Below are 7,500 nucleotides of genomic sequence, written 5' to 3'. Positions count from 1 at the left end.
ATGATATTATATGATGTATTGATGTATTATTATATGATTTATTGATATGATATTATATGATATATGATATGATATATTTTACTATTTTATATTATATTATATTATGATATATGTATGGTCATTGTAGAAAAAAGTATTATATGATGTGATATGATATTGTTTAATATGAGGAGGTATATGATATATGCAATGATTCAATGATATGGCATATGACATGAAATAGATTGAATTCTCGTCTCCTTTGTAATCTTGTAAATTAATTACGCGCGTCGAAGGAACTGTCTCCGCAGCCGTTAAAAGTATTTAAATTCATTTTTTTCCGTTACGTAAAATTACATGTGACATCTTCCATCATTTCAGTTTCCGTGGAATTTAATATTACGGGGGGGCGGGGGAGGGGGAGGCGGGAGGGGGAGAGCTGATATCGGCGTTAACGTTCAAGCTTTTTTTATAAGAAATACTTATCACGAAAAGGGGTTGATTGTTCTGGATGCAGTTTTATGTCGAAAAATCGAATCACAAATATTATGACTTTCTTTTGCATGTGTGGGTGTGTGCGTGCGTGTGCCTGTAAAGTCAGATAGCCACACATACAGGCACACGTACTAAGCCAGACAAACACAGAGCCACAGACACAGCCATACAAACAGCCAGACAAATACACAGCCATAGACAGACATATAGCCATAGTCACACACACACAAACACACACACAGCCACAGACACAGACACAGACACAGACACAGACACAGACACAGACACAGACACAGACACAGACACAGACACACACACACACACACACACACACACACACACACACACACACACACACACACACACACACACACACACACACACACACACACACACACACACACACACACACACACACACAGCCATAGACACACACACATAGCCACAGGCACAGACACGCACACAGCCACAGGCACAGACACGCACACAGACACAGACACAGACACAGACACACACAGCCACAGTCACACACACACACACACACATATCCAAACACAAACATTCATGCACACAAAATCAAAAACACACAGTCACACACACAAAAAAAAACACAATCACACACATCCAAACACAAACACAGTCAAACGAACAGTCACACACACATCCAAACACAAACACAGTCAAACAAACAGTCACACACACACATCCAAACACAAACACAGCCAAACAAACAGTCACACACTCACATCCAAACACAAACACAGTCAAACAAACAGTCACACACACACATCCAAACACAAACACAGTCAAACAAACAGTCACACACACATCCAAACACAAACACAGTCAAACAAACAGTCACACACACATCCAAACACAAACACAGTCAAACAAACAGTCACACACACATCCAAACACAAACACAGTCAAACAAACAGTCACACACACACATCCAAACACAAAACACAGTCAGAGACACCTCCAAACACAAACACAGTCTCCCACACACACACACACCTCCAAACACAAGAGCAAAACAACTCCCATGAATCTTTCAACAGCAACACCGATCATTAATCATCCGTCACGCACCAGCTTGTGCCATGCAGTACTAGGCCATGTGTCTCAAAGCGTGTGCGATAAAGACCCTTTGATAAGACACTTAATTATGATTGGAATCGGTTGATAGCGCGAGTTCTGCCAAGGTTCTCGTGGGAGACGCCAGGGTGCCAGGGTTGTAGGGTGGTTGATTAGCAGGGGGGTGTGGGTGGGGTGGGGGTGGGGGTTCTCTATAGGTTGTGATTTAATGTATTTTTTTATATATATTTATAGATAGATAGTTTTGGTGTTTGTTTTTGTTCTTGCTGTATTTTTTTTTTTTTTTTGGGGGGGGGGGGGTTTTGTATTGTTTTTTTGTTTTTTGTTTTGTTCTAGCTTAACGGTTACTATGTATGTATGTCTTTCAATTTGTCCATCTATTTACCTGTATGTCTACCTCTATGATTGCTTCTCTACCTGTACATCTATCTATATATCTATGAAAAATCTCTCTCAATATAGCTCAGTGCATTTACTAAGCAGCGTTAGCTATCTTTTCCTGCAACCAGACTAAGATGCATGTCATTTTGATGCACAGAGTAACCATTTGTTGCAAGTTGGTTGTTGCAGGTCTCTCACCGAGGGAGATGATGATGATTATGATGATGATGATGATGATGATGATGATGATGATGATGATGATGGAGATGATGATGGTGGTGATGGTGGTGATGGTGATGGTGATAGCGGTGGTCAGGACTTGTACTAATGATCATTCAGATAATTATAAGGCACTACTAATTATAGTTTATGGGTGTGTGTGGGCGTATTTATTATTTGTTCTTTACTTTCCATAACATATTTTTTTCGATTGATTCCTAACCATTCCCTCTTTGTTTGCCCCCTTAATCAAACTTTGCCGCCCATTATTTTTGTCCATAGATTTTTTTTAAAATTTCTTTTGCCCCTTACGCATGAGCGGGGTCGCATTGGAATTCAACTGACAACTAGAGGTAATAAAGAATAGTGGAAAGCAAATAGAAAGCGCGAGAGAGAGAAAGAAAGAAAGAAAGAAAGAAAGAGAGAAAGAGAGAAAGAGAAAGAGAGAAAGAGAGAAAGAGAGAAAGAGAGAAAGAGAGAAAGAGAGAAAGAGAGAAAGAGAGAAAGAGAGAAAGAGAGAAAGAGAGAAAGAGAGAAAGAGAGAGAGAAAGAGAAAGAGAAAGAGAAAGAGAAAGAGAAAGAGAAAGAGAAAGAGAAAGAGAAAGAGAAAGAGAAAGAGAAAGAGAAAGTGAATTTTATCTTTTAAAGTAAGAACAGAGGAGACCAAGAGAACAATGACGTTTCGATAGTATATAAAAAACCCGTTCATGTGGAAATGGCGAAAAGGATATTTTTGGGGGAAACGTGAATTGGTGTGTGTGTGTGTGTGTGTGTGTGTGTGTGTGTCTGTCTGTCTTTGTCTTTGTCTTTGTCTGTCAAAAGAGAGAAGAGAGAACATCTGTTTGAGTTTTCTTATTTCTATTACTTTCCTTATATTCTAAACCTTACCTGCCACTACAATATCACTTCCCAGAAGTCGCTACAGCCACATAATTTCATTTCTCTTTTCGAACTCGTCAACACTTTCCAGAAAAAAACAAAATAAACAAGACAGAAGCCAAGACTTTTGAAATAAAACCAGTACGAAATAACGATAATAATAAATAATACTATTCAAGTTGTAATGGCTTGGCACTATCACATGCACTGTAAAATCACATCCTGCAGAGGAGGAGGAGGAGCGAGGGAGAGAGAGTTGCTCACTCGAGGAAGGACGGTGTGGCACTGTCGTTATCCGAGAGGCGAGGCAGTGCCACTTTTGGGCCTCCCGACGCCATTTTGGGGTTGGCTGGGCCGTGATAACGATACGACGATCTTTTTTTTTCTCTTGTTTTATTTTATTCTTTTTTACCTTTTGTTGAATGGGATTTTTTTTGTTGATTCGTCACGTGGTTTAGTTTTTCTTTTTCTTTCTTTCTTATTTTTCTATGGGGATCGATTGTTTATTGGCTGGAGAAAGGGAAGGGTTGATGTGTCATTTCGTATTAATTGATATTACAGATAAGATAAGGGCTAATGGAAGCATTCCTCGTATGTCACACAGCAGGAAGAGATAAGACGGCGATAATATCGGCGAAGGTATGGAATGAAATGAAAGTCACATTAACTGAAACGACATTATTAAAAGATGATTGGCCGTTGATTGTGAAACGATGGCCAAATTACGGACTGATTCGTTGTTTTGATTAAATGTATAAGACGCTAAAACGGAGGCCTATATTTTTATTAAAAGATGATTGGTCGCTGATTATGAAATTACGGGCTGATTCGTTTTTTTATTAAATGTATAGGACGCTAAAACGGAGGTGGTCGTCAAGTAATTCTGGATTTGTAATTGAAAGGTCTATATTTTTGTCTGAATTTGAGAAAAGATGCAATTAATTTGTGACTTAACTGAGTAAAAGTTTATAACGTATTCTTACTGGATCGAATTTAGGAATGTAGCAGTCATTATTGCAAATTTTCTTCAACTTGCATGATTGGTTATTTATTCCACACCCTCAATTGATAGGTGACTTTTTCCATGTGAATTTTCGGTTTGGTAGCATATATATATATATATCTTTGAGTGCCGAGTCAGGACCTGGCGTTGGCTCTCATGCGTCTGAAGCCAGCTTGATGACGGTCAGGGTAGACCTGTTGACCAGCTGGGGAGTCGTACAGTGCCCATATTCTGTTCTGATTTTGTTCTTTTGGCTTTATTTGCATGACTGTACAAGGGAAAAGTTCTGGAGTAGCTTCCCGTTGCTTTCTCCAGCAGCAGTAGTCTTCACAAGACTGGTGACCCTGGCCAGTGTCTGTAACTAGAGAGATCCTTTGCCCAGCGTCTATGGAGGAGAATCCATGAACTGAGACTATCTGTTTGTCTTCCCTCCATCCACCACCTGTCTTACCGTGGCTTCACCGTGACCCTGGCCGAGAGGCTTAGAGGTTACTATGCCTTGCCCAAGGGCATCCTCAAAAGACTAGAGGACCCAAGGAGACGTCTCACTGCTCCTTTGGTAGCAGAGTTCTAGCTTACCCCTCTAGGGAATTGCAATAAGATGGAGATGGAGAAAGCCAATAAAACAATAAAAAATGTGTGCTCTCTCCTTATATGATAGTTGTATTTACTTGTGTGTTTGTGTGTCTGTAGGCGTCTTTTGTAGAGACAGTTTATCAACGCGTTATAAGTTTGGCTCATAATTATACCTGTAAATAACGATACAATAACTCGGTTTCTGCAATTATTATTATTATTATTATTATTATTATTATTATTATCGTTATTATTATTGTTGTTATTTTTATCATTATTTTTATTTATATTTTTTTAATATTAATATTTTTATCATTATTATTTTCATTATTTTTATTACTGTTATTGTTATTATTGTTGTTATTATTATTATCATTATTATTATTATCATTATTATTATTATTATTATTATTATTATTATTATTATTATTATTATTATTATTATTATTATTATTATTATTATTGTTGTTATTGTTATTATTATCACTATTATTATCAAATAAGCTACAGACCCTTCTCCACCGACGCAAGCACAGGAAGGCAAGCACAACATGCGAAAGCACAAGATGCCAAGTACCAACCGAGCAAAAACCTGCATCGCTTACATGCCCAGTGATTATATAATTCCTCTTTGCCGATTTAGACTTTGGACTTTTAATTTCTTTTATCAATTTAGAAGTCTTGTGGAATGCTTGGCTGATAGAAGGCGGTGGTTGCTTCACTCTCATCAAATGTCAAAGATTTTTTTTTTCTATTAGTAGATATACGAATCTATCTATCTCTCTATCTCTATCTATTTCTATTTCTATTTCTATCTATCGCTGTCTATCCATCCATCCATCTATCTGTATATCTGTAACATATATATATATATATATATATATATATATATATATATATATATATTATATTATATAATCATTCATATGTATGTATTCATATATGTATTTGTATGTTTATATTTAAACATACATTATATATATATATATATATATATATATATATATATATATATATATATAATTATTTATTTTATTTATATATTATACATATATATTATATATGTATATATATATATATATTATATATATATATATATATATATTATATAGTATATATATGTATATATATTATATATGTATATATATTATATATGTATATATATTATGTATGTATATATATACATATATAACACCATCACCATCCCCACCATCAACACCATCAATACCACCAACACCATCAACACCATTAACACCACCACAATCACCACCACCATCCCCACCACCAACACCATCAATACCACCAACACCATCAACACCATTAACACCACCACAATCACCACCACTACCACTACCACAATCACCATCACCATCAACACCATCCAACCACCACCACCACCATTAACACCACCACAATCACCACCATCAACACCACCACTCCCCACCACTACCACCACCATCATCACCAACACCATCCCACCACCACCATCACCACTATCAACACCACCACCACCATCAACATCACCACCTCCCCCTTCTTCCTCTTCTTATTTCTTTTTCTTTCTCTTCGTCTTTTCTTCTTTTCTCCTTTTCCTTTCTCTTCTTCTTCTTCTTCTCTTCTTCTTTTCCCTCCTCCTCCTCCTTCTTTTCCCTCCTCCTCTTCTTCTTTTTCCTCCTCCTTTTCTTTCTCCTTTTATTAATTTTCCTCCTCCTCTTCTTCATTTTCCTCCTCTTCATTCTCCTCCACTTCTTCTTTCTCCTCCTCTTCTTCTTTCTCCTCCTCCTCCTCTTCTTTCTCTTCCTCCTCTTCTTCATTCTCCTCCACTTCTTCTTTCTCCTCCTCTTCTTCATTCTCCTCCTCCTTCTTCTGTCTCCTCCTTTTCTTCTTTCTCCTCCTCTTCTTCTTCTTTCTCCTCCTCCTCCTCGTTTTCTTTCTCTTCCTCCTCCTCTTCTTCTTTCTCCTCCTCCTCCTCTTCTTCATTCTCCTCCTCCTCCTTCTTCCCCCTCTTCTTCATTTTCCTCCTCTTCATTCTCCTCCTCTTCTTCTTTCTCCTCTTCTTCTTCAGTCTCCTCCTCTTCCTCTTCCTAACCTCCCGGGCATTGACTTCTAACGTCAGACGTTGAGAAAGACCCGTATGAAGCGTTTATCCGGATTACTGCATGACGTCATACTATTGCATAAAAATTGTCTGCTTCTTTCACAGTTATTTGATTTATTTATAGAATCAATTTTTGCCTGCGAGTGATAAGGGCCGGAGGTGTTTCTTGCGTCTGTGAGATGGTTTCCGGTAGGCGTGCATGTGTTGCATTTTCATTTATTTATTTATTTTTAGTTTTTTATTTTATTTTTATTTTTATTTATTTACTTTTATTGTATTTATTTAGATTTTTTTCTTAGTTTTGTCTGTTTGTCTGTTCTTAAAAAAATAATAAGTAGATAGTTTTAACTGTTTCAGTTATTGAAGTAGGCCTACATGTAACGCGTTCCTTATTATTATTTTTTAAAGTGATGCAATGCATTCCGAAGATTTCTTTTCTTTATAGATTGGTTGTCCATTGGTTGGAATACTTTAGAATTGACACCAATCAGTGGTATGAGAACGAGTAGCTGTGATTGCTAGAAATTATCACGAATCCTCCCCCCTTTTCCCTCCTCGCCCCCACCCCATTCCACCCCCTTCTCCCCCCTTCTCTCTCTCTCCCCCTCCTCTCTCTCTCTCTCTCTTCTCTTCTCTCCTCCCCTCTCTCTCTCTCCCCTCTCTCTCTCTCTCCCCCTCTCTCTCTCTCTCTCTCTCTCTCTCTCTCTCTCTCTCTCTCTCTCTCTCTCTCTCTCTTTTCTTTCCTCTCTCTCCCCCCCCTCTCTCTCCCCTC

General features: G+C 37.8%; 2 protein-coding genes across 12 annotated transcripts in view; one reads left to right on the top strand and one right to left on the bottom strand.

Annotated features, from left to right (window-relative positions):
• LOC147469013 (uncharacterized) overlaps positions 1-3,369 on the bottom strand; it is a 17,290-nt gene extending 13,921 nt beyond the window's left edge. Inside the window, exon 1 of the mRNA XM_086550568.1 lies at positions 3,061-3,369. The gene's annotated coding sequence lies outside the window, so the exon portion shown is untranslated. The remainder of the gene's footprint in view (positions 1-3,060) is intronic.
• The window catches only part of r (carbamoyl-phosphate synthetase 2, aspartate transcarbamylase, and dihydroorotase rudimentary), a 108,406-nt gene that overhangs the window by 64,730 nt on the left and 36,176 nt on the right, over positions 1-7,500 (top strand). The gene's annotated exons all lie outside the window — the stretch shown is intronic.

This window comes from Penaeus japonicus, unplaced genomic scaffold (genome assembly GCF_977035675.1).
Source record: "Penaeus japonicus unplaced genomic scaffold, GWHDUDI00000001_assembly GWHDUDI00000024, whole genome shotgun sequence".
Taxonomy (NCBI): domain Eukaryota; kingdom Metazoa; phylum Arthropoda; class Malacostraca; order Decapoda; family Penaeidae; genus Penaeus; species Penaeus japonicus.
This window is presented reverse-complemented; position numbering and strand designations above follow the sequence as displayed.